Below are 26,241 nucleotides of genomic sequence, written 5' to 3'. Positions count from 1 at the left end.
CCTGCCCCCCACAATGTCGCCGCCAGCTACCTACAATAATTAACCCCAAATCTGCCGACCGCAAAGAGCCGCCACCTACATTATAGGTATGTACCCCTAATCTGCTGCCCCTAACACCGCCGACCCCTATATTATATTTATTAACCCCTAATCTGCCCCCCACAATGTTGCCTCCACCTGCCTACACTTATTAACCCCTAATCTGCCGAGCGGACCGCACCGCTACTATAATAAAGTTAACCCCTAATCCGCCTCACTAACCCTATAATAAATAGTATTAACCCCTAATCTGCCCTCCCTAACATCGCCGACACCTAACTTCAATTATGAACCCCTAATCTGCCGACTGGAGCTCACCGCTATTCTAATAAATGTATTAACCCCTAAAGCTAAGTCTAACCCTAACACTAACACCCCCCTAAATTAAATATAATTTTAAAAATTAATTAACTCTTATTAAATAAATTATTCCTATTTAAAGCTAAATACTTACCTGTAAAATAAATCCTATAATGATATTATAGCTATTTTAGGATTAATATTTATTTTACAGGTAACTTTGTATTTATTTTAACCAGGTACAATAGCTATTAAATAGTTAAGAACTATTTAATAGCTAAAATAGTTAAAATAATTACAAATTTACCTGTAAAATAAATCCTAACCTAAGTTAGAATTAAACCTAACACTACACTATAAATAAATAAATTAAATAAAATACCTATAATTATCTACAATTAAACCTAACACTACACTATCGATAAATTAATTAAATACAATTCCTACAAATAAATACAATGAAATAAACTAACTAAAGTACAAAAAATAAAAAAGAACTAAGTTACAAAAAATAAAAAAATATTTACAAACATTAGAAATATATTACAACAATTTTAAACTAATTACACCTACTCTAAGCCCCCTAATAAAATAACAAAGCCCCCCAAAATAAAAAAATGCCCTACCCTATTCTAAATTACTAAAGTTCAAAGCTCTTTTACCTTACCAGCCCTGAACAGGGCCCTTTGCGGGGCATGCCCCAAGAAGTTCAGCTCTTTTGCCTGTAAAAAAAAACATACAATACCCCCCCCACACATTTACAACCCACCACCCACATACCCCTAATCTAACCCAAACCCCCCTTAAATAAACCTAACACTAAGCCTCTGAAGATCTCCCTACCTTGAGTCGTCTTCACCCAGCCGAGCCAAATTCTTCATCCAAGCGGAGCAAGAAGAGGTCCTCCATCCGGTAGAAGTCTTCATCCAAGCGGGGCAGAAGAGGTCTTCCATCCGATTGAAGTCTTCAACCAAGCGGAATCTTCTATCGTCATCCATCCGGAGCGGAGCGGCAGCATCCTGAAGACCTCCGACGCGGAACATCCATCCTGGCCGACGACTGAACGACGAATGACGGTTCCTTTAAATGACGTCATCCAAGATGAACTTGATTCTGATTGGCTGATTCCATCAGCCAATCAGAATATTCCTACCTTAATTCCGATTGGCTGATAGAATCCTATCAGCCAATTGGAATTCGAGGGACGCCATCTTGGATGACGTCATTTAAAGGAACCGTCATTCGTCATTCAGTCATCGGCCAGGATGGATGTTCCGCGTTGGAGGTCTTCAGGATGCTGCCTCTCCGCTCCGGATGGATGACGATAGAAGATTCCGCTTGGATGAAGACTTCAATCGGATGGAAGACCTCTTCTGCCCCGCTTGGATGAAAACTTCTACCGGATGGAGGACCTCTTCTTGCTCCGCTTGGATGAAGAATTTGGCTCGGCTGGGTGAAGACGACTCAAGGTAGGGAGATCTTCAGGGGCTTAGTGTTAGGTTTATTTAAGGGGGGGTTTGGGTTAGATTAGGGGTATGTGGGTGGTGGGTTGTAATGTTGGGGGGGTATTGTATGTTTTTTTTTACTGGAAAAAGAGCTGAACTTCTTGGGGCATGCTCCGCAAAGGGCCCTGTTCAGGGCTGGTAAGGTAAAAGAGCTTTGAACTTTAGTAATTTAGAATAGGGTAGGGCATTTTTTTATTTTGGGGGTCTTTGTTATTTTATTAGGGGGCTTAGAGTAGGTGTAATTAGTTTAAAATTGTTGTAATATATTTCTAATGTTTGTAAATATTTTTTTATTTTTTGTAACTTAGTTTTTTTTTTTTTTTTTGTAACTTAGTTCTTTTTTATTTTTTGTACTTTAGTTAGTTTATTTAATTGTATTTATTTGTAGGAATTGTATTTAATTTATTTATTGATAGTGTAGTGTTAGGTTTAATTGTAGATAATTATAGGAATTTTATTTAATTTATTTATTGATAGTGTAGTGTTAGGTTTAATTGTAACTTAGGTTAGGATTTATTTTACAGGTAAATTTGTAATTATTTTAACTATTTTAGCTATTAAATAGTTCTTAACTATTTAATAGCTATTGTACCTGGTTAAAATAAATACAAAGTTACCTGTAAAATAAATATTAATCTTAAAATAGCTATAATATCATTATAATTTATATTGTAGCTATATTAGGATTTATTTTACAGGTAAGTATTTAGCTTTAAATAGGAAAAATTTATTTAATAAGAGTTAATTAATTTTGTTAGATTAAAATTATATTTAATTTAGGGGGGTGTTAGTTTGGGGTGTTAGTTTTAGGGTTAGACTTAGCTTTAGGGGTTAATACATTTATTAGAATAACGGTGAGCTCCAGTCGGCAGATTAGGGGTTAATAATTGAAGTTAGGTGTCGGCGATGTTAGGGAGGGCAGATTAGGGGTTAATACTATTTATTATAGGGTTAGTGAGGCGGATTAGGGGTTAATAACTTTATAATAATAGCGGTGCGGTCCGGTCGGCAGATTAGGGGTTAATAAGTGTAGGCAGGTGGAGGCGACGTTGAGGGGGGCAGATTAGGGGTTAATAAATATAATATAGGGGTCGGCGGTGTTAGCGGCAGCAGATTAGGGGTACATAGGGATAATGTAAGTAGCGGCGGTTTACTGAGCGGCAGATTAGGGGTTAATAATAATATACAGGGGTCAGCGAGCGGCAGAATAGGGGTTAATAAGTGTAAGGTTAGGGGTGTTTAGACTCGGGGTACATGTTAGAGTGTTAGGTGCAGACATAGGAAGTGTTTCCCCATAGCAAACAATGGGGCTGCGTTAGGAGCTGAACGCGGCTTTTTTGCAGGTGTTAGGTTTTTTTTCAGCTCAAACAGCCCCATTGTTTCCTATGGGGGAATCGTGCACGAGCACGTTTTTGAGGCTGGCCGCGTCCGTAAGCAACTCTGGTATTGAGAGTTGAAGTTGCGTTAAATATGCTCTACGCTCCTTTTTTGGAGCCTAACGCAGCCATTCTGTGGACTCTCAATACCAGAGTTATTTTAAAGGTGCGGCCAGGAAAAAGCCAGCGTTAGATACGCTGGTCGTTACCGACAAAACTCTAAATCTAGCCGTATGTGTTTAATTAATAAGAGATATATACTAAAATTTAATTATATATATCACTACAAGTTGGCTCAATGACTTCCTAATAGAAAACTGTGTAATATGTCAAATGTAAATACATGAGTATACCATAAAATGTGCTACCAGAATAAAATTACATAAATCTCATAATAAAGTGCAAAGTTAATATATAATCTTACAAGTGGAAAAATCTAAACCTATACATGTGTAATAAAATCTAAAATAATTTATCATTCAAATAAAAATGGAGAGAGATCTAATTCAGAATTCAATCCCTTAGGATATAAGGTGTCATACTTATAGATATATTCTGCTTCCCTTATAAGGAGGGTTTTCTCAATATTACCACCTCTCCAATGATTGTTTATTTTAAGAATACCCCAATATTTTAAATCCCTAGTATTACCATGGTGAGCTTCCTTAAAGTGCTTATATAAATGTGTGTCTTCTTTTTCTTTTTCTATACAAAGAAGGTGTTCTCTTATTCTATCCCGGAGACTCCTCTTGGTTTCTCCGAAATAGAATAAGTTGTATGTGCATTTCAATACATATATGACATTCTTATGAGTGCATCTAATAATTCCCTTTATCGTGATATCTTCACCCAAACTATTAATTTTAAGATTCTTCAATTTTGAAGTATGGCCTAGATTTGGAGTTTTGTCGGTAACGACCCGAAAAACTAACGCCGGCTTTTTTCTGGCCGCACCATAAAAATAACTCTGGTATTGAGAGTCCACATAAAGGCTGCGTTAGGCTCCAAAAAAGGAGCGTAGAACATTTTTAACGCAGCTTCAACTCTCGATACCAGAGTTGCTTACGAACGCGGCCAGCCTCAAAAACGTGCTCGTGCACGATTCCCCCATAGGAAACAATGGGGCTGTTTGAGCTGAAAAAAAACCAAACACCTGCAAAAAAGCCGCGTTCAGCTCCTAACGCAGCCCCATTGTTTGCTATGCGGTAACCCTTCCTACGTCTGCACCTAACACCCTAACATGTACCCGAGTCTAAACACCCCTAACCTTACACTTATTAACCCCTATTCTTCCGCCCCCGCTATCGCTGACCCCTGTATATTATTTTTAACCCCTAATCTGCCGCTCCGTAAACCGCCGCTACTTACATTATCCCTATGTACCCCTAATCTGCTGCCCCTAACACCGCCGACCCCTATATTATATTTATTAACCCCTAATCTGCCCCCCACAACGTCGCCTCCACCTGCCTACACTTATTAACCCCTAATCTGCCGACCGGACCTGAGCGCTACTATAATAAAGTTATTAACCCCTAATCTGCCTCACTAACCCTATCATAAATAGTATTAACCCCTAATCTGCCCTCCCTAACATCGCCGACACCTAACTTCAATTATTAACCCCTAATCTGCCGACCGAATCTCGCCGCTATTCTAATAAATGTATTAACCCCTAAAGCTAAGTCTAACCCTAATACTAACACCCCCCTAAGTTAAATATAATTTAAATCTAACGAAATTAATTAACTCTTATTAAATAAATTATTCCAATTTAAAGCTAAATACTTACCTGTAAAATAAATCCTAATATAGCTACAATATAAATTATAATGATATTATAGCTATTTTAGGATTTATATTTATTTTACAGGTAACTTTGTATTTATTTTAACCAGGTACAATAGCTAATAAATAGTTAAGAACTATTTAATAGCTAAAATAGTTAAAATAATTACAAATTTACCTGTAAAAGAAATCCTAACCTAAGTTACAAATAAACCTAACACTACACTATCAATAAATTAATTAAATAAACTACCTACAATTACCTACAATTAAACCTAATATTGGGGGGGGGGTATTGTATGGTTTTTTTTACAGGCAAAAGAGCTGAATTTCTTGGGGCATGCCCCGCAAAGGGCCCTGTTCAGGGCTGGTAAGGTAAAAGAGCTTTGAACTTTAGTAATTTAGAATAGGGTAGGGCATTTTTTTATTTTGGGGGCTTTGCTATTTTATTAGGGGGCTTAGAGTAGGTGTAATTAGATTAAAATTGTTGTAATATTTTTCTTATGTTTGTAAATATTTTTTTATTTTTTGTAACTTAGTTCTTTTTTATTTTGTGTACTTTAGCTAGTTTATTTAATTGTATTTATTTGTAGCAATTGTATTTAATTAATTTATTGATAGTGTAGTGTTAGGTTAATTGTAGGTAATTGTAGGTAGTTTATTTAATTAATTTATTGATAGTCTAGTGTTAGGTTTATTTGTAATTTAGGTTAGGATTTCTTTTACAGGTAAATTTGTAATTATTTTAACTATTTTAGCTATTAAATAGTTCTTAACTATTTAATAGCTATTGTACCTGGTTAAAATAAATACAAAGTTACCTGTAAAATAAATATAAATCCTAAAATAGCTATAATATAATTATAATTTATATTGTAGCTATATTAGGATTTATTTTACAGGTAAGTATTTAGCTTTAAATTGGAATAATTTATTTAATAAGAGTTAATTAATTTCGTTAGATTTAAATTATATTTAACTTAGGGGGGTGTTAGTATTAGGGTTAGACTTAGCTTTAGGGGTTAATACATTTATTAGAATAGCGGCGAGATTCGGTCGGCAGATTAGGGGTTAATAATTGAAGTTTGGTGTCGGCAATGTTAGGGAGGGCAGATTAGGGGTTAATACTATTTATTATAGGGTTAGTGAGGCGGATTAGGGGTTAATAACTTTATTATAGTAGCGCTCAGGTCCGGTCGGCAGATTAGGGGTTAATAAGTGTAGGCAGGTGGAGGCGACGTTGTGGGGGGCAGATTAGGGGTTAATAAATATAATACAGGGGTCGGCGGTGTTAGGGGCAGCAGATTAGGGGTACATAAGAATAACGTAGGTGGCGGCGCTTTGCGGTCGGCAGATTAGGGGTTAATAAGTGTAGGCAGGTAGAGGCGACGTTGAGGGGGGCAGATTAGGGGTAAATAAATATAATACAGGGGTCGGCGGTGTTAGGGGCAGCAGATTAGGGGTACATAAGGATAACGTAGGTGGCAGTCGGCAGATTAGGGGTTAAAACATTTTTTTCGAGTGTCGGCGATGTGGGGGGACCTCAGTTTAGGTGTACATAGGTAGTTTATGGGTGTTAGTGTACTTTAGAGTACAGTAGTTAAGAGCCTTAGAAACCGGCGTTAGCCCAGAAAGCTCTTAACTACTGACTTTTTTCCTGCGGCTGGAGTTTTGTCGTTAGATGTCTAACGCTCACTTCAGAAACGACTCTAAATACCGGAGTTAGAAAAATCCCATTGAAAAGATAGGATACGCAATTTATGTAAGGGGATCTGCGGTATGGAAAAGTCGCGGCTGGAAAGTGAGCGTTAGACCCTATTTTGAGTGACTCCAAATACCGGCGGTAGCCTAAAACCAGCGTTAGGAGCCTCTAACGCTGGTTTTCACGGCTAACGCCAAACTCTAAATCTAGGCCTTAGTGTGCATGCTTTACATGTGCAGCAGGAAAAGAAACCTGCTACACTTCTACCCTCCAGATCTAATTGTTTTTGGTCTCTTGTCTTCTTTCGTATTTCACTAGGGGCCAAAGTTGTTTTAAAATTCTTTGCTCTCTTAAAAATAAAGGTCGGTCTGTCCACTAACTGATTCCCTATAATATTATCCTCTTTTAATAAGTGCCAGTTCCTTTTAATAATTTTTTTAATCAGATAATGGTCTGCATTATAATCCGTTACAAAGGGAACAATTATTTTGTCTCCTTTAATAATTTCCTTTGTTTTATAATTTAGAAGATCATCCCTATTCTTAATCTGTGCTTTTTTATTGCCCCTGTAATATTTTCCTCCTCATAACCCTTTACAGTGAATTTATCTGCTAGGACTACTACCTGTCTTTCAAAGTCCTCAATACGTGAGCAGTTTTTCCTTATCCGTAAGCTTTGGCTGAACGGGATATTGTCCTTCCATAGCTTCAGGTGGCAACTATCCGCATGTAGCAGATTGTTGCAATCTACCTCTTTAAAGTGAGTTTGTGTTTCCAATTTTTGGTCTATTACCATAATCTCTAAATCTAAAAACACCACTTTCTCCTTACTATAATGACTCACAAATTTAAGACCATTATTATTGTCGTTCATCTCTTCAAAGAGTTTTATCAATTCTTGCTCAGGACCCTTCCATATAATTAATAGGTAATTAATTGTTGATAAAATGCTAATAGAGGGAAATAAAAAAGGAATCTTGAATGATAAAGAATTATCATATCTAACATCGGACCACCCAAGAATACCTATTTTTTATTTCCTACCGAAGGTCCACAAGTGTTTGACTAACCCCCCGGGGAGACCAATAGTGTCTGGGATTAACTCCATATCAGCAAATGTGTCCCAATATATTGACAAATTCCTTCAGCCCTATGTATCTAATTTGGACTCGTATCTCAAAGACTCCACCCAAGTGCTGAATTGTCTTAAATCGATAGAATGGAGTAGTGACATGATAATGGCGACATGTGATGTGTCGTCATTATATACCATAATTAAGCACGAACAAGGTATACAAGCTGTCAGACACTATTTAGAACAGGATTCTAATATGAGGGATGAACAAAGAAAATGTATCTTAAATAACATCAGGTATATATTGGAGCACAATTATTTTTCGTTCGACAATAAATTTTTCCAGCAGATAGAAGGGACCGCGATGGGTACGAGGTTTGCACCGAGTTATGCCAACCTCTTTATGGGTATTTGGGAAGAGCATTTCTTTAATAGCAGAGATCTCGGAGCAAACCTTGTACTCTATAAGAGTTATATAGATGACCTATTAATTATATGGAAGGGTCCTGAGCAAGAATTGATAAAACTCTTTGAAGAGATGAACGACAATAATAATGGTCTTAAATTTGTGAGTCATTATAGTAAGGAGAAAGTGGTGTTTTTAGATTTAGAGATTATGGTAATAGACCAAAAATTGGAAACACAAACTCACTTTAAAGAGGTAGATTGCAACAATCTGCTACATGCGGATAGTTGCCACCTGAAGCTATGGAAGGACAATATCCCGTTCGGCCAAAGCTTACGGATAAGGAAAAACTGCTCACGTATTGAGGACTTTGAAAGACAGGTAGTAGTCCTAGCAGATAAATTCACTGTAAAGGGTTATGAGGAGGAAAATATTACAGGGGCAATAAAAAAAGCACAGATGAAGAATAGGGATGATATTCTAAATTATAAAACAAAGAAAATTATTAAAGGAGACAAAATCATTGTTCCCTTTGTAACGGATTATAACGCAGACCACTATCTGATTAAAAAAAATATTAAAAGGAACTGGCACTTATTAAAAGAGGATAATATTATAGGGAATCAGTTAGTGGACAGACCAACCTTTATTTTTAAGAGAGCAAAGAATTTTAAAACAACTTTGGCCCCTAGTGAAATACGAAAGAAGACAAGAGACCAAAAACAATTAGATCTGGAGGGTAGAAGTGTAGCAGGTTTCTTTCCCTGCTACACATGTAAAGCATGCACACATAGTTCAAAATTGAAGAATCTTAAAATTAATAGTTTGGGTGAAGATATCACGATAAAGGGAATTATTAGATGCACTCATAAGAATGTCATATATGTATTGAAATGCACATGCAACTTATTCTATTTCGGAGAAACCAAGAGGAGTCTCCGGGATAGAATAAGAGAACACCTTCTTTGTATAGAAAAAGAAAAAGAAGACACACATTTATATAAGCACTTTAAGGAAGTTCACCATGGTAATACTAGGGATTTAAAATATTGGGGTATTCTTAAAATAAACAATCATTGGAGAGGTTGTAATATTGAGAAAACCCTCCTTATAAGGGAAGCAGAATATATCTATAAGTATGACACCTTATATCCTAAGGGATTGAATTCTGAATTAGATCTCTCTCCATTTTTATTTGAATGATAAATTATTTTAGATTTTATTACACATGTATAGGTTTAGATTTTTCCACTTGTAAGATTATATATTAACTTTGCACTTTATTATGAGATTTATGTAATTTTATTCTGGTAGCACATTTTATGGTATACTCATGTATTTACATTTGACATATTACACAGTTTCCTATTAGGAAGTCATTGAGCCAACTTGTAGTGATATATATAATTAAATTTTAGTATATATCTCTTATTAATTAAACACATAGATTTTCCGTTGAAGATGGATGAATATTAATTTAGGAATATTCCATCTATTATTCTATTGCAGTCCTCTTTCTGGTACGATTGTGAGGTCCCTTTAGTAGCAAGATTGTATGATTTCATTTAAAGGTCAGAAGAGAAAAATACCACCTTAAAAAGAAGTTGCTACTAAAAGTCAAATACCACCTTAAGACAATCTGCTAATTGAAACCACCACCAATCAGACTGAAAGATACCCCTTTAAATAAGGTCCTTCACACTTGCCACCACTTTAGTAGTATTTCGCTTGGGAAGACGTCCCTTTTACATGTGTTATTGTATGCTTATATGTTTTTAATAAACTGTATAAGTGCTTGATACCTTTGGCTTTTTTAGCGCCTCCCTTAGTACCTGTATATTTAACACAACAATTTTGATTAGCACTTCTGCTAATAGAATTTGATCTTCCTTTTGGGTACATCAGGCTTATAATATAAAGTACTAGATTACAAATGGCGTGCTATTTAGGGCTTTCGCTAAAGAAATAACACCGCCAGAAGTAACGTTTTTTCTTCTGCAAATTAGAAATAAGAAGAAATGTCTATGCATATAAATACAAGTGTTTATATTTGTATATATGTACAAATATGCATATTTAGACTCTGATACACACACACACATACACACACACATACACACACACACACACACACATACAGGGAGTGCAGAATTATTAGGCAAGTTGTATTTTTGAGGATTAATTTTATTATTGAACAACAACCATGTTCTCAATGAACCCAAAAAACTCATTAATATCAAAGCTGAATGGTTTTGGAAGTAGTTTTTAGTTTGTTTTTAGTTATAGCTATTTTAGGGGGATATCTGTGTGTGCAGGTGACTATTACTGTGCATAATTATTAGGCAACTTAACAAAAAACAAATATATACCCATTTCAATTATTTATTTTTGCCAGTGAAACCAATATAACATCTCAACATTCACAAATATACATTTCTGACATTCAAAAACAAAACAAAAACAAATCAGTTACCAATATAGCCACCTTTCTTTGCAAGGACACTCAAAAGCCTGCCATCCATGGATTCTGTCAGTGTTTTGATCTGTTCACCATCAACATTGCGTGCAGCAGCAACCACAGCCTCCCAGACACTGTTCAGAGAGGTGTACTGTTTTCCCTCCTTGTAAATCTCACATTTGATGATGGACCACAGGTTCTCAATGGGGTTCAGATCAGGTGAACAAGGAGGCCATGTCATTAGATTTTCTTCTTTTATACCCTTTCTTGCCAGCCACACTGTGGAGTACTTGGACGCGTGTGATGGAGCATTGTCCTGCATGAAAATCATGTTTTTCTTGAAGGATGCATCCATCTGGCCCATCAAGACTCACTCTCATTTCATCAGTCCATAAAACCTTAGAAAAATCAGTCTTGAGATATTTCTTGGCCCAGTCTTGACGTTTCAGCTTGTGTGTCTTGTTCAGTGGTGGTCGTCTTTCAGCCTTTCTTACCTTGGCCATGTCTCTGAGTATTGCACACCTTGTGCTTTTGGGCACTCCAGTGATGTTGCAGCTCTGAAATATGGCCAAACTGATGGCAAGTGGCATCTTGGCAGCTGCACGCTTGACTTTTCTCAGTTCATGGGCAGTTATTTTGCGCCTTGGTTTTTCCACACGCTTCTTGCGACCCTGTTGACTATTTTGAATGAAACGCTTGATTGTTCGATGATCACGCTTCAGAAGCTTTGCAATTTTAAGAGTGCTGCATCCCTCTGCAAGATATCTCACTATTTTTTACTTTTCTGAGCCTGTCAAGTCCTTCTTTTGACCCATTTTGCCAAAGGAAAGGAAGTTGCCTAATAATTATGCACACCTGATATAGGGTGTTGATGTCATTAGACCACACCCCTTCTCATTACAGAGATGCACATCACCTAATATGCTTAATTGGTAGTAGGCTTTCGAGCCTATACAGCTTGGAGTAAGACAACATGCATAAAGAGGATGATGTGGTCAAAATACTAATTTGCCTAATAATTCTGCACTCCCTGTATATATATATATATATATATATATATATATATATATATATATATATATATATATATATATATATATATATATATATATAAAATATATCTATTGTAACCTTTTGCAGTCAAATACATGGCCATATACCGTATACCTTTGAACTATTCTAAAATATTTTTATTAATATGCAAATGAATAATTTGTATCAGATAGTGTACATATGAGTATAACTGTTTATTTTAATGTATTTATGTAGTGTTTGGAGAAACTTTTTTTAAGCTTTCGTCTTACACAAGGTCTTCGTTCTCTCTAACCCGGTGAAAATGAAATTCAAATTAAAATGTTATACACATGCAAGTTAATACGGGCGTGATCATATTGCTATGTTAAAGTTATCACGCGCCTATTGTAATCTAGCCCAATACGTTTATATAATAACAAATAATATATTAGTATGAATGTTTGACTACAACATGATGATAATTGACAGTCTAAAAACTGACTAGAAATGGTAATGTAATAGCATCTTCTTAAAAAAACAAGCTGAAGAAACACATTGATGAATGCCAACACAAAAATAACTTTCTAGTGAGAAATATTTCTTGAAATCCCAAGCTATCTAATGAAGCAGATTCGCTAAAACATGACGTAGCTCTCCATATTTCAGTGCATCAGCTCCGTAGAACAGGAAATGATGACATGACTGAGCATTGCTCACTTCCTCTCTCTGCTTTGATGAAAACTAATTAATGCTTATCAATAAAATCCATCTGGTAATACAAATACGAAAAACTGATTTAAATTAGCTACAATTGTTAAATCAAACATAAATATGAGTTTACATTTGTATTAGCTTAAGCCAGTTTCAAGTGTCTTAAACATATATATAAAATGTTATTTACATAAAACTTGGTTAAAGACACATTTTATTCATTTTTAATATATCTATCATACATTTTTCTTTGCATTAAAAATCATCTGAATACAAAAGAAATGTTTAAAGTATAATTTTGCTGAGAAAATGTGCATTGCTTTACAGTACAGGGCCATAAAAAAGCATATGAGAATTTCCTCGTATATCCTTTGCAATTACAGAATGAAGGAGTGTTAGGGTTCAGCATGACAACCTCTCTGTGGGTGATGGAAAAACTACAGTTTTAAAATTTCACATTAAAATAAGGAAGAAACAAAAAAAAATTGTTTTCCACATACGCATGATAATATATTTTATGTAGAATTCATTTTGATGCCCCTATAATGGGACAGTAAAGTCAAAGTTAAACGTTTATAATTCAGACAGAACATGCTATTTTACACAACTTTACCATTTTACTTCTTCTTTTATCAAATTGTTCTGTTGGTATTCTTTGTTGAATAGTAAACCTAGGAGGGCTCAATATACCTCGGGAGCTGGCATGTATCTTTAGCACTGCTATGACAGCAGTGTTTGCAACTTTGTATAACACTGCAACAAACAATGTTGCAAATATTGCTGCTATAGAATACTAAAGACACGTGCATGATTGCAAACTATTCTTAGCTCGGGGCCCCTGATATTAATAGTGCACCTTGAGCTCCACTTGTAATCTGGGCCATCATTAGGATACAATAGAAGGGAAGTAAACACATTCCCTGATCTAAATACAAATATTACAGGTACACTAAACACATGCTAGACAGAATGATGTATTCTAAGCAAAGATTATCCTGGGAATAATATGCAGATGTTTTTTTTTTTTTTCTAAATTATATTCGTTGTCTAAATACTGTACAAATAATCTTAACTATTTAGTGCCATGCTGTAACATCGGCATCCTTCTCAGCTAAGGCCAAGAAAGAAGCAGTCAAACAATGACTGTCAAAAATATAGCAGCGCTGGGGTCTACACATTAACTTTTAACAGGAAAAGCAATGCACACAATTTTCAAGATTAAATTACAAGAAAGGGAAACAAAATGAATAATAAAAGTGTACTGCAGAGTTTTCTTACTACATATAATTCATTATTTTATATTACAACCTCAAAGTGTATAATGTCCTCTTAATAATTTGGAATGTGGGGGGCGGAGCTAGCCACAGATCTTACTAGACGTGTGCAAGCTGAGCTCCATAAGCAAAACACTTAAAAAAGCTATATAAAGTGTGGATTTCGCTATAGTTTTAGCAAATGGACATTACTTTAACGTGGGGAGACCTTTTCCACCCATCCCACTAACATTAATAGCCATTTTAGAGGAGGACGGCTATATCGTGGTGAGCGGACCCGTTTACTGCGGGGGAGAGTGCAGGCCAAAACCAACTCTAACCTAAGGGACTGGTGCTTTTCCTACAGGCTTGCTAATTACCATCAACCTGGTCATCCCCATTTAGCCACTCAACTATTACCATCACTTTTACCACCACCCAAGCCGTCATCGCCTGAAGACTACGGAGCCTACAGCAGTGCCTCACCGTTGGCCGCAGCAGTCTTCTTACTCCGGAGGGTCGGGGCTCCGCTCCGGAGTAATCGACACCCCTCACAACAGCCAACGCCTGATCTCTGCTGCCAACAACTAACTCCGCTCTGGAGGGTCGGGGACCCGCTCCGGAGCGATCGACCACCATCAGCTCCTGTGGCAGACCTCTGGCCGAGACTTGTACCTGGCAACCTAAAGGGACATCGGCGACCTCACGGGCGAGACACTCACCCCCCCCCCCGCACACCTCAGGCTGCAGGCAGATCCAGGGAGAGTGCCGGAGCTTCAGGGACCCAGGAGTGCAGAAGCAGTCGGGCTGGACAGGCCAGTGAGGGGAAAAAGGGCGCGAACACCCGCCATCTTGAGGCCCTCTCACTCCTACGCCGGGCTAGAACAGGCATCCAGCAGACAGATCGATCCGCCAGCCCCTCTGCACCTAGTACCGGGTAAGATTTAGCCAAGTTGTCTGACTCTCCACACAGCTCACTCAGACCCGGGGGTGTAAGCAGCACACTAACAACATTTGAGCCCTACACAGGCTAACATCCAGGCCCTTTCAGATACAAACCCTTTATCATCCTGCCTGTTAGCACGGCTGACCACGGAAGGGGGAATTAGCTATATCCTTGGAGTACAGAGTGGGCCGTGATTACTGTTGGCCCCATAAGGCTCGCTACACATGTTTAGCCTTAGAAAGAATACCTCATTCAAAGAAGCCAGCTGGAACTATTTGACCATCTATACCTAAATATAGAAGCAATATTTCCCTGGAAGAAGCAGCCCCTATCACATATGATTGTCCATTGACCTTATTATATTTGGGGCCTACAACACACTTTGCAGTTGCTTTACATAGCAGGACATCTGTCTTCAGCAGTTAAGGAGGCAGCATACCGCTGCCTCACCCCCCTATCTGAGGTTGTTACGGTTACCCTTAGTCTCGCTGAGAGATGGACCGCTTAGTAGCCTGGATCCCTATTGCTAAAGAGGGGAGAAGCTGCTTTCCATAGTATTCTATATGAGTCTCGCAAATATAGAATAATCTCCCTTAGCTGCAGTACAGCTAGGATACCCTTCTGCCCACAAAAACGAGTCAACGCTGCGATTGAGGGTCAAACAAGAACTCAGGACTGGGATGCCCAGCCTGCTTTTTATTAAGGTTACATGCACACAGGGCACTCCCAGGGGGAGAGGGGGGGAAGCACAAAATCCCCCATCACACATTTAGATAGAGAGCACTGTCCTTTGACAGGCCACAATAGGATTACAGTACTTAAGATAACAAGTTTACAAGTTCATCTTATCAATTAGCAGTCTGGCTCCAGAGGTGATTAGACAATAGTTTCTAAAAGCTGAAAAAAAAGAGTTAACTCTTTATGAAATGAAACTTGTTACAGTTTTCTTGGAGCCCTTCTTAGGCGCTGGCTTGCTGGTTCAGGCATTGCTGCTGGGAAATAAGCTCTTCACAACAAAATAACTAATGCTTCTGTAACATTGCTCCCTTTCTGTGGAACACTCTGGCAGACACGGTCTGACCCCTTTTCGGGGCAGACTAAGGCTGTCCAGACCGCTGGTTATGCGGGGCTGAGGTCGGTTTGTCTGGACAACCCGTCGGCGTTGCCATTCTGTTTCCCAGGTCTGTAAGTAATGGTGAAATTGAAGGTTTGCAACGATAAGCTCCAACGTAATAGCCTGCCGTTATCTCCAGAGACCCGGTTCAGCCACACCAACGGGTTATGGTCGGTGACCAGAGTGAACTCCTGACCATATAAATAGGGAGTCAATTTCTTTAATGCCCACACCAAAGCCAAACACTCCTTTTCGACCGCTGCATAGCTGACTTCGCGGGGCAGGAGCTTCCGGCTGATGTAGGCAACTGGATGCTCCCCTCCATCTTCGCCTACTTGGCTGAGGACGGCTCCCAGCCCGAACATGGAAGCATCTGTATGGACGATAAAACGTTTGTTAAGGGCTGGGGCCGCCAAGACAGGAGCGTTAATTAGAGCATTTTTGAGAGCCTGGAAAGCCGTTTCACAGTGGGGAGACCACAGGACCTGTCGAGGTAAGTTCTTCTTGGTCAAGTCAGTCAGGGGTTTGGCAAGTGTGCTGTAGTCTGGTACGAACCGTCTATAGTACCCTGCCGTGCCCAGGAAGGCTAGGACCTGAGTCTTAGTGATGGGGGTGGGCCAATTGGCGACAGCTTCTATTTTGGCCGGCTCTGGTCGCTGCTTTCCACACCCCACCCGGTGACCCAGGTACTGTACCTCGGCCATCCCAAAGTGGCATTTTTCTGGCTTCAGAGTCAGGCCAGCAGCCCGGATCTGATCCAGAACCATTCCCACATGAGCTAAGTGGTCCTCCCAGGACTCACTGTGGATCGCTATGTCGTCCAGGTAGGCGCAAGCAAAACTCTGGAAGCCATCCAGGAGCCTATCCACCAAGCGCTGGAATGTAGCTGGGGCATTCTTCATCCCAAACGGCATTACCCTAAACTGATATAAGCCGAATGGGGTGACGAATGCCGACTTGGGGATAGCCTCCGGGGCCAGGGGAATCTGCCAGTAACCTTTGCAGAGGTCAATAGTGGTCAGGTAATTTCCCCTGGCTATACGATCGAGTAGCTCGTCTACCCTGGGCATAGGGTAAGCGTCCGTCACGGTATTTTCATTGAGCCTCCGATAGTCTACGCAGAACCGGGTGGTCCCATCTTTCTTGGGCACCAAGACAACTGGGGAGGCCCAGGGACTATCGGAGGGCTCAATTACCCTGAGCTGGAGCATCTCATCGATCTCCTTCTTCATTCCTGTCCTAACTGCTTCGGGGATTCGGTACGGAGCCTGGCGCAAGGGAGCTTGTCCCGGAGTATCTACCTGGTGGGTGGTTAAAGTAGTGTACCCTGGCTTCGGGGAGAAGGTGAGGTGTTTGGACTGGAGGAGTTGGTTGAGCTGCTCCCTTTCAGTGGGGCTAAGTCGGTCCCCTATCTGAACCTGCGCCACTATACCTGTGGGGAGGCTCTTTTCTAATAGGTCTGGAATGGGTAAACTGTCGGGGTCTTCCTGAGGGGAACAACATACGGCCGTCACGTTCTCTGGTCGCTCAAAATATTCCTTGAGCATGTTTACATGGAATGTCTTTCTAAGATTGTTGTCGTGGCAGCTAGCTATCACATAAGTGGTGTCTCCCCTTTTCTCTACGATCTGGTAGGGACCCTGCCAGGACGCCTGCAATTTGTCTGTCTTCACCGGCTTAAGTACTAACACCTTTTGTCCTATGGTGAAGATTCTCTTTCGGGCCCCCCGATCGTACCATACTTTCTGTCTTCTCTGGGCCAACTGGAGATTAGCCCGCACGGATTTGGCTAATTGCTCCATTCGGTCCCTGAGTTCCAGCACGTATGGCACAATTGGGACACCGTCAGCCTCCATCTCTCCCTCCCAGTGCTCCCGGATCAGGTTTAGGGGTCCCCGTACCTTTCTTCCGTAGAGCAACTCGAAGGGAGAGAACCCTGTCGTTTCCTGGGGCACCTCCCGATAAGCAAATAGGAGGTGCGGCAGGAAGCGTTCCCAGTCTCGGTATTCCTGAGTGAACGTCTTGAGCATTTGCTTGAGGGTCCCATTGAACCTCTCACACAGCCCGTTCGTCTGGGGGTGGTATGGGGAGCTTAGGAGGGACTTAATTTTGCAAACCTGCCAGAGTTGTTGGGTCAATTCAGCCGTAAATTGGGTGCCTCGGTCGGATAGGATTTCTTTTGGAAATCCTACCCGGGAGAACACCTGTACTAGTGCATTCGCTACCGTATCCGCTTGTATGTTGGATAGGGCGACAGCCTCTGGGTACCTGGTAGCGTAGTCCACTACGGTAAGAATGTATCGCTTACCGGAGGGACTAGGGGTAGCCAGTGGTCCCACTAGGTCAATAGCAACCCGGCTGAAGGGTTCCTCTACAATGGGCATATTTACTAGCTGGGCTTTAGGGTGATCGCCTCGCCTTCCTACTCGTTGACACACATCGCAGGTGTTACAGTAAGTTCTAACGTCAGCGTGCACCCCTGGCCAAAAGAACGTGTGAGTAATGCGGTGTAGGGTACGGGTAACGGCTAGGTGGCCTGCTAAGGGGATGTCGTGGCCTATTTTGAGGATTTCTTGACGGTATTTGTGGGGCACTACCAGCTGTCGCCTACGCTGTCCCCTTTTCTCTGTCCAGCGGTATAGTTTCCCTTTTTCCCATAAGAATGTTTCGTTATCTGCCCCGCCCCCTCCGGTCTCTGCTCGTTCCCGGTACTTTTGTAAGGTCGGGTCAGTCTTAGACTCTGCCTCGAAGGCATCTGGGGTGTCCCAGGGTATGGGGCCTAACCTGTCAGGCAAGGTCGGGGTAGGTCTTACCTGTGTCTCCCGCACTGGTGAGAGCTCTCGCTCCGTCCGGGCTTGGGCCCGTGTAGTCACTGGGTCCGCCTCGTTGTTGCATACTGGAGCATAGGCAGAAGTCATGGGGCCCAAATCGTTGCCCAGTAGTACTTCGGCAGGTAAATTATCCATTAGGCCCACGTTCACAGCCCCCTTTCCCGCTCCCCAATCAAGATGCACTTTAGCTGTTGGAATTTTGTACACATCCCCCCCCGCCACTCTAACGGCCACAGTCTGTCCGGATCGCTTGTGCTCTGGCACCAAATGACTCTGTACCAGCGTGATAGTAGCCCCTGTGTCTCGCAATCCCTCGGTAGATCGCCCCTCGAGCCATACCCTCTGCCGATGGTGCTGGCGGTTATCTGAGGCAGCATATACAGGGTCTGCCTCGTGAAACGGCCCCACATATCCCTCCATAGGGGCCTCTTGGTTAACACAGAGGGCCCGGGCCGGACGATAGGACCCAGAGGGGTAATTGTAATTCCTGGGTGTCTGGTGCGTATTAAGGGGGCAGCTAGCCATGAAATGCCCTGGTTGCTTGCATCGGTGGCAAGTCGGTCTGGGACGCTCAGAGCTGTTATTGGGTGGTCCTGAGTGTCGGACGGGCCCTGTGGGCACCGGGGCTCGGAATTCAGCACGAGGGGGTGCACGGTAAACCTCTCTGGGTTCGACCCGTGCTGGAGCTCGGTAGTTCATGGGTTCGTGAAGACGGGAGTCATAATGTTCATCGGCCAATTTGGCTGCTTCTTCTAAGGTAGAAGGCCGCCTGTCTCGCAGCCATTCCTTCCCTTGCTGTTCCATGCCATTATAAAAATGTTCTAAGAGAAACAATTGTAAAATTTCCTCCCCAGTCACCGCTTTACTTCCGCTCAGCCAGTGATTTGCCGCTCTCCGCATTCGGTGCGCCCATTCCATATGGGTATCGTTAGGCTTCTTTTCCGTGCCCCGAAACTGTCGGCGATACGTGTCCGGAGTTACAGCGTACCGTCGCAACAGTGTCTCCTTAACTAGCTCATACTGTGTCACTTCCTCAGCACCCAGAGTACGAAAGGCTTCCAGGGCTCGCCCGGATAGTTTCCCAGACAATATCGTGGGCCACTCTCTGTTGGGAATCTGGTGCAGGGCACATTGCCTTTCGAAGTCCGCCAAATATTCATCAATCCCTGTCTCGCTCTCTAGGAAGGGTCGAAATGCCGCATAGGGTATCTTGGGCCTCCCAGCATTTTCGACAGGGATGATTACCTGCGGGGCTTCAGCATTGCGGTGTGCGTTCGCTAGGTTGAGTTCGTGGGCTCGAGTCTCTCGTATATCCTCGTCCGCCTCCGCCATCAACTGCTGTACCAATTCCATGGAGGGGTTCGGCCCGTATAATGAGAGCCTTTCCCGAACAATCCTGGTTTTTTCGTCACTAATCGTGGTCGGTGTTTCCGCCATTGTGAAGCTCTGATCCAGTTCGGTCAATTCTGCGATCAGCTCTCTCCTCGGCCGGTTGCTGGCGTACCCCCCTCTGCTTTCAAGTAAATCCTTTAGGGTTGTACGCTTCAATTTTTCGTAAGCGCTCTCCATCCATTCTGTACCTCTCCTAGGAAATCCAGGAAAATCCCGCCGCTGCCGCCAAATGTTACGGTTACCCTTAGTCTCGCTGAGAGATGGACCGCTTAGTAGCCTGGATCCCTATTGCTAAAGAGGGGAGAAGCTGCTTTCCATAGTATTCTATATGAGTCTCGCAAATATAGAATAATCTCCCTTAGCTGCAGTACAGCTAGGATACCCTTCTGCCCACAAAAACGAGTCAACGCTGCGATTGAGGGTCAAACAAGAACTCAGGACTGGGATGCCCAGCCTGCTTTTTATTAAGGTTACATGCACACAGGGCACTCCCAGGGGGAGAGGGGGGGAAGCACAAAATCCCCCATCACACATTTAGATAGAGAGCACTGTCCTTTGACAGGCCACAATAGGATTACAGTACTTAAGATAACAAGTTTACAAGTTCATCTTATCAATTAGCAGTCTGGCTCCAGAGGTGATTAGACAATAGTTTCTAAAAGCTGAAAAAAAAGAGTTAACTCTTTATGAAATGAAACTTGTTACAGTTTTCTTGGAGCCCTTCTTAGGCGCTGGCTTGCTGGTTCAGGCATTGCTGCTGGGAAATAAGCTCTTCACAACAAAATAACTAATGCTTCTGTAACAGAGGTATAGGTCTGTGGGACATATCCATAACTATAGGGACTGGGAACTAGACTTTGCAGCCACATTTTTGAATCAAAGTGCCTGCAACACTACACAATTTTCTTGTTGTGGTGGGAAGGTTTACAGCTCCTGCTTCAGGGATATTTTCAGTTTAATCTCTCTGTCATTTATACTGGCTGCTGCGTCAGCTTCATTGTACTTGGGCCCATAGCCTAAGGTGGAGTGTATTTTTGTACTTCTGTCTTTTTTTTTCTTTTCACAGGCTTATCAGTATGTAATATAACAAAGTGTTAATACAGTTTCTCATTCATATGGTACACCAGCAGCTAGGTTAGAAGACACTGTTCTTTTACTGCAGGGTACTGAACTCCAGACTAGTCCATATACCTGTCCAAAGCCATTCTATATATCTGCATACCTGGGGCCTGGCAACCTATGTTAATCACACAATTTCATCCCATATAATCAGCCCTAGAGTTAATTCACCATAAGGTTGGTATTTTGTTTGGCTATAAGTTATTTTTTTACCCTATATGAGTTAGAATTATTGCGGTTTAAGTTTCAGTCCCAACTCCAGTGCCCCTGCCAGGGCCCCTTACTGACTAGACTGCTAGTCGCCACACTAACTCTTTGCAACTAGCTTACTTAACTTAGCTGTAATATTAGTCTGCTTCTAAGTCTTAACTTCTCTATTATATGTCTGTGTTTATATCTAAAATGTGAGTGCTGCTACTTTTAAGGCGACCAGCCCCGCTCTGCAATTTCTAGAGTAATGTCTTAACCTTTGCGTATGTTATGATTCATTAACCATACTTCCTTCCAGCAGAATAGTGCAGCCTCTTGCAAACACGCCCTGAGTCCCTGGGTTTAGAGTATCTTGTCTCTATCTACTGGCAACAGTATGCCGCACATGGGTAGGAAACCCCTTAAATCTGCATCGAAATCTAAAAAGACAGTCTATGACCACTTCTCGCAGCAGCCTAAGGGCCCTGACATGGAACCCCAAGGAGAGTTGAGTGACCCGGACTCGCAAGATGAGGAGTCCCAATCTAGTATCCAATCCGCTTCTGCCTCACAACATTACATCACCGAGAAATCTTTAAAGAATTTGTTGGCCTCACAGACTAAATTCATCACGCAGGAAATTCAACGAAGTTCAGCAGAACTTAAAAAAGAAATTTCGGAGATTGGAGAAAGGGTGGATGCCCTAGAAAGGAAACAAGACGACGTGGTGGTAGATCAATCCAATCTATTAGCCTATTCGGAGAGTCTGGCTGACCAAATCTCGCAATTGGAACTCAAAGTGGCGGAGGTAGAGGACAGATCCAGGCGCAATAACATCAGATTCCATGGCATACCGGAGTCGGTAGCGCCATCCGACCTCCAAGACTTCTTGAGAGAACTGTTCCACTCCTTGATAGGCAGCCCAGAGGGCCTGACCGCCACTATGGAGCGGGCACACAGGGCACTGCGCTCTAGAAATGTGGCACAAGATAAACCACGGGATGTAATAGTGTGCTTCCATAGTTTCCTATTTAAGGATAGGCTGATGCAGGCAGCCTTCAGGAAACCAACTCTGAGCGAGAGATTTCAAGATATTCAGCTCCTACCTGACCTCTCGGCTCATACTCTACAACAGAGACGCCACTATCAATCTGTCACTCTTACTTTGCGGAAGAACAACATTAAGTATAGATGGGGATTCCCGACCCGCCTTATCATTACCAAAGACAACCAAAATTATGTTGCCACTACCCTGAACCAGGGACTAACCCTTCTCACTAACTGGGGTCTTAGGCCGGAACCGCCTCCCCAAAGAGACCCTCCATACCAGAAGCTACGGGCCTCCGCCCCAGAGTGGACGGTCAATGACCAAAGAGCTAAAAGGGCAAAATTACCTCAGTCCACAACTGCCTCTTGACTCTTGAGGCCTGCCCATTACAGCCATATTACGGGACGAATGTTATATCTATTTCTAGACATTTGGTGGTTCTCTGTTTTCTAGGTTCTTAGTTATGTGTTTGCAGTACCTGTTGAATGTGTTTTATTTAAGTTTATTCTGCTGGTTACTATATCATTATTCTATAGTAAATCACTTAGTACAAATTCAATGTTGGTTTTTTTCTTATAGCAGAGCAGGGCTGTTGATGTTGATACTAATGTTATAAATGATGCTCCTAATTTTGTGTTCCCTAGATTAATTTTCCCCTCTGCTCCGCCCCCGCATAAAAGTCCACACTAGGACTCCTTGAGGTGGACTACTTCCACCACACTCTTGAGCGCTTTCTCTAGTGCTCTCTATCCCCCTCTCATTCTCTCCCTACCCCCTTCTATTCTGTCAATCACTCTGCCCTCCCCCCAATCTACAACACAGTCTAAGTCCCCCATAAGAGCTCCCGTACCACACACCCCCCCTACTAACTATGACCACCATTAGGCTCATGACGCAGAATGTTAGAGGCCTCAACTCGCCCCATAAACGTAGCCTTTTACTTAGGACGCTGAAACACCACAACCCAGACTTGGTATTTCTCCAGGAGACCCACTGGCTGGATAAGGAGCCTCTCAGGCTCACCTCCAAGTCCTATACCCATATCGAGACCGCCTCTATCACCAAAAAAGCTAGAGGAGTAGCGATATTACTACACAAGCGTCTGGCCTTTGAAAGTATACAAGTCATTAAAGACCCTCAGGCCAGATTTATTATCCTTATCTGCAAAATTAACCATGTCACTTATACCCTAGTATCCGTGTATCTCCCAAATTCCAAGCAACCACGATACCTTAAACACATTCTCCAAACTCTCTCTCAAGTCCGACAGGGGAGAGTCCTAGTAGCGGGTGACTTCAATATGGTATGGGACCATCTATTAGACAGAAGACCCAAGTCTACTGATTTAACGCCTTCCCCAGCTAAACAACTTTCACATAGCTTTAGGCAAATAATGTCTAACTCGGGCCTGTACGATATGTGGAGAGCCTTACATCCTAAAGATCGTCACTATACCCACTTCTCACACCCTCATAAGCTTTACTCAAGACTCAACTATATCTTTTCCACAGCTGACACCCTTGACTTAGTTCAGAGAACTAAAATTTCTCTCTGTGCCTGGTCTGATCACGACCTGGTTCAGGCCGACATCACTTCTTCCAACACTACTCACATTAGACCTAAATGGAGACTACCCCATCAGATTTTAGAGGACATACCCTTCAAAGAGGAACTCCAAAGAGATATCACCCACTTTATTCAAACTAACGACAACCTCACGGTCAGGGATGACACATTATGGGGGGCGGCTAAAGCCACAATTAGAGGTATTTTTACCACCAAACAATCACACCTCAGAAAGCAGGCAGGTCTCACCCTCTCGCAAACCCATATTAGGTTGCGACAACTAGAAGCATGCAACAGAAGTGCAGTCACAGCGGAGACCACATCTCAAATTATTGAGATTAAAGATCACATTGCTAGAATTGAACTCCGCAGAACCCAATTAAACCTCACTAAGCTTAAGCACATATTTTACCATAAAGGCAACAAAGCAAATTAGATTAGGAATAGGTTGGGTGCTTCCCGAATTCATTCTATACGGTCATCAGGATCTCTACTTCAGATCCCGTCCCAGATAGGCAGCGCATTTGCCGATTATTATGCCAAGCTCTATAATATAGCCACCACGAGTCTCTAAGGGCCTCCTCCCAGGAGGTCCTGGAGACCTACCTTAAGACCCTGTCGCTTCCTACGCTTACCTCAGAACAACGAGATGTATTGAACTCTCCCTTCTCTCTACAAGAGGTACTGAAATTCATTAGGAATGCAAAGTCTTTTAAGTCTCCGGGTCCAGACGGTTACCCGGCGCACTTCTACAAGGTTTATGCTCAGGAACTGGCCCCGTTACTTCTAAAATTCTATAATTTAGCTAGAGAGGAGGGCCACTTTAAGAGTGAATTATTAGAAGCCAATATTATCACCATCCTCAAACCAGACAAGGATCCATCGCTTTGTGCAAGCTACAGGCCCATTTCTTTGATCAATACGGATATCAAGTTTTATTCAAAGATACTTGCTACTCGTCTTGCTAAATTTCTTCCTTCCCTTATCGATTCAGATCAGGTGGGATTTGTCCCCCTTCGAGAAGGCCCAGACAACACAAGACGCCTTCTTAATATACTCACCTCTGCCTCACGGCTCCGTAGACCGCTTGCGGTCATATCTCTCGACGCCGAGAAGGCGTTCGACTGGGTCAGTTGGCAGTACCTTTGGGCAGTCCTCCAGAGATTACATTTGCCCCCTGACTTCATAGCGGCCGTTCAAGCCCTATATTCCACTCCCACTGCCTCTGTGTGCGGGTTGGGCTTTCATTTCTCACACTTCCCTATTACTAATGGCACCAGAGAGGGGTGCCCCCTTTCGCCACTCTTATTCGCTCTCTCTATAGAACCCCTGGCTGAGCAGATCAGGACTGACCCCCAAATTAAAGGAATTACCCTGTCGGGCACCCTGCACAAAATAGCACTCTTTGCTGATGACGTAACTTTGTTCATGTCACACCCTGATCAGGGGATACCTAGGCTCCTGGATATCCTCACCGCTTTTGGGGCCCATTCTTATTACAAGTTGAACCTGTCAAAAACACAGGTGTATACGCAGGGGTTTACGAAGTCACAATTAGTTTCTCTCACGGAGTCTTATAAATTCGACTGGACGGAACATTCTGTCCTACACTTGGGAGTTAGGATCTCTAGTAATTTTCCTCAAACAATTAAAGACAACTATCTTCCTCTCCTAACCTCCCTCCGCTCTTTACGGAAGGACTGGAATCTCCAGCATGTATCCTGGTTGGGCAGGATCGCGGCGCTGAAAATGTCCTTTCTTCCCAAGTTAACGTACCTATTCCGCTGCTTGCCCATTAAAATACCGAGGCACTTGCTCCTTCAATTCCAAAGTGGGTTCACCAAATTTATCTGGTCGGATAAACCCCCTAGAGTCGCTCATCAAGTACTCCAACTTCCTAAATCTTTGGGGGGCACTGCTTCCCCATCAGTGATACGGTACTATGAGGGTGCAATGCTTACCCATGTCTCTCAATGAGGAGTAAAGTCATCGGATGCCAAATGGAAATCCATAGAATAGGCTTCGCTGCCCTTCCATATTGCCTTACGGGATCTAATTTGGACCCCGCCACATTGCCGTAGGGAACTAGCCCTAACCAACCCAGTAGTCTGTGAATGCCTTGGCTTTTGGGATAAAATACGACATCATCCCCTTATAGCCCCACACCCTTCCCCAGTCGCCTCCATAGCAGGCCTACTATCGGGCCTCCAAGTCTCCCACCCTAATAAGTGGGTCCAACTGGGAATCAATAGTGTAGCGGACTTCTGGTCCACGTCTCCTCGAAACTCTTTTAAAAAATTATCTCAGATTGGGGAAGAGGGCCAGATCCCGTCGTATTTATCTTATGAACACCAGAGGATCAAGAGCTTTCTGAGCAGTTGGGGTTTTAAACCTAACCTAGACAGACCAT

This window comes from Bombina bombina, chromosome 6 (genome assembly GCF_027579735.1).
Source record: "Bombina bombina isolate aBomBom1 chromosome 6, aBomBom1.pri, whole genome shotgun sequence".
Taxonomy (NCBI): Eukaryota; Metazoa; Chordata; class Amphibia; order Anura; family Bombinatoridae; genus Bombina; species Bombina bombina.
This window is presented reverse-complemented; position numbering follows the sequence as displayed.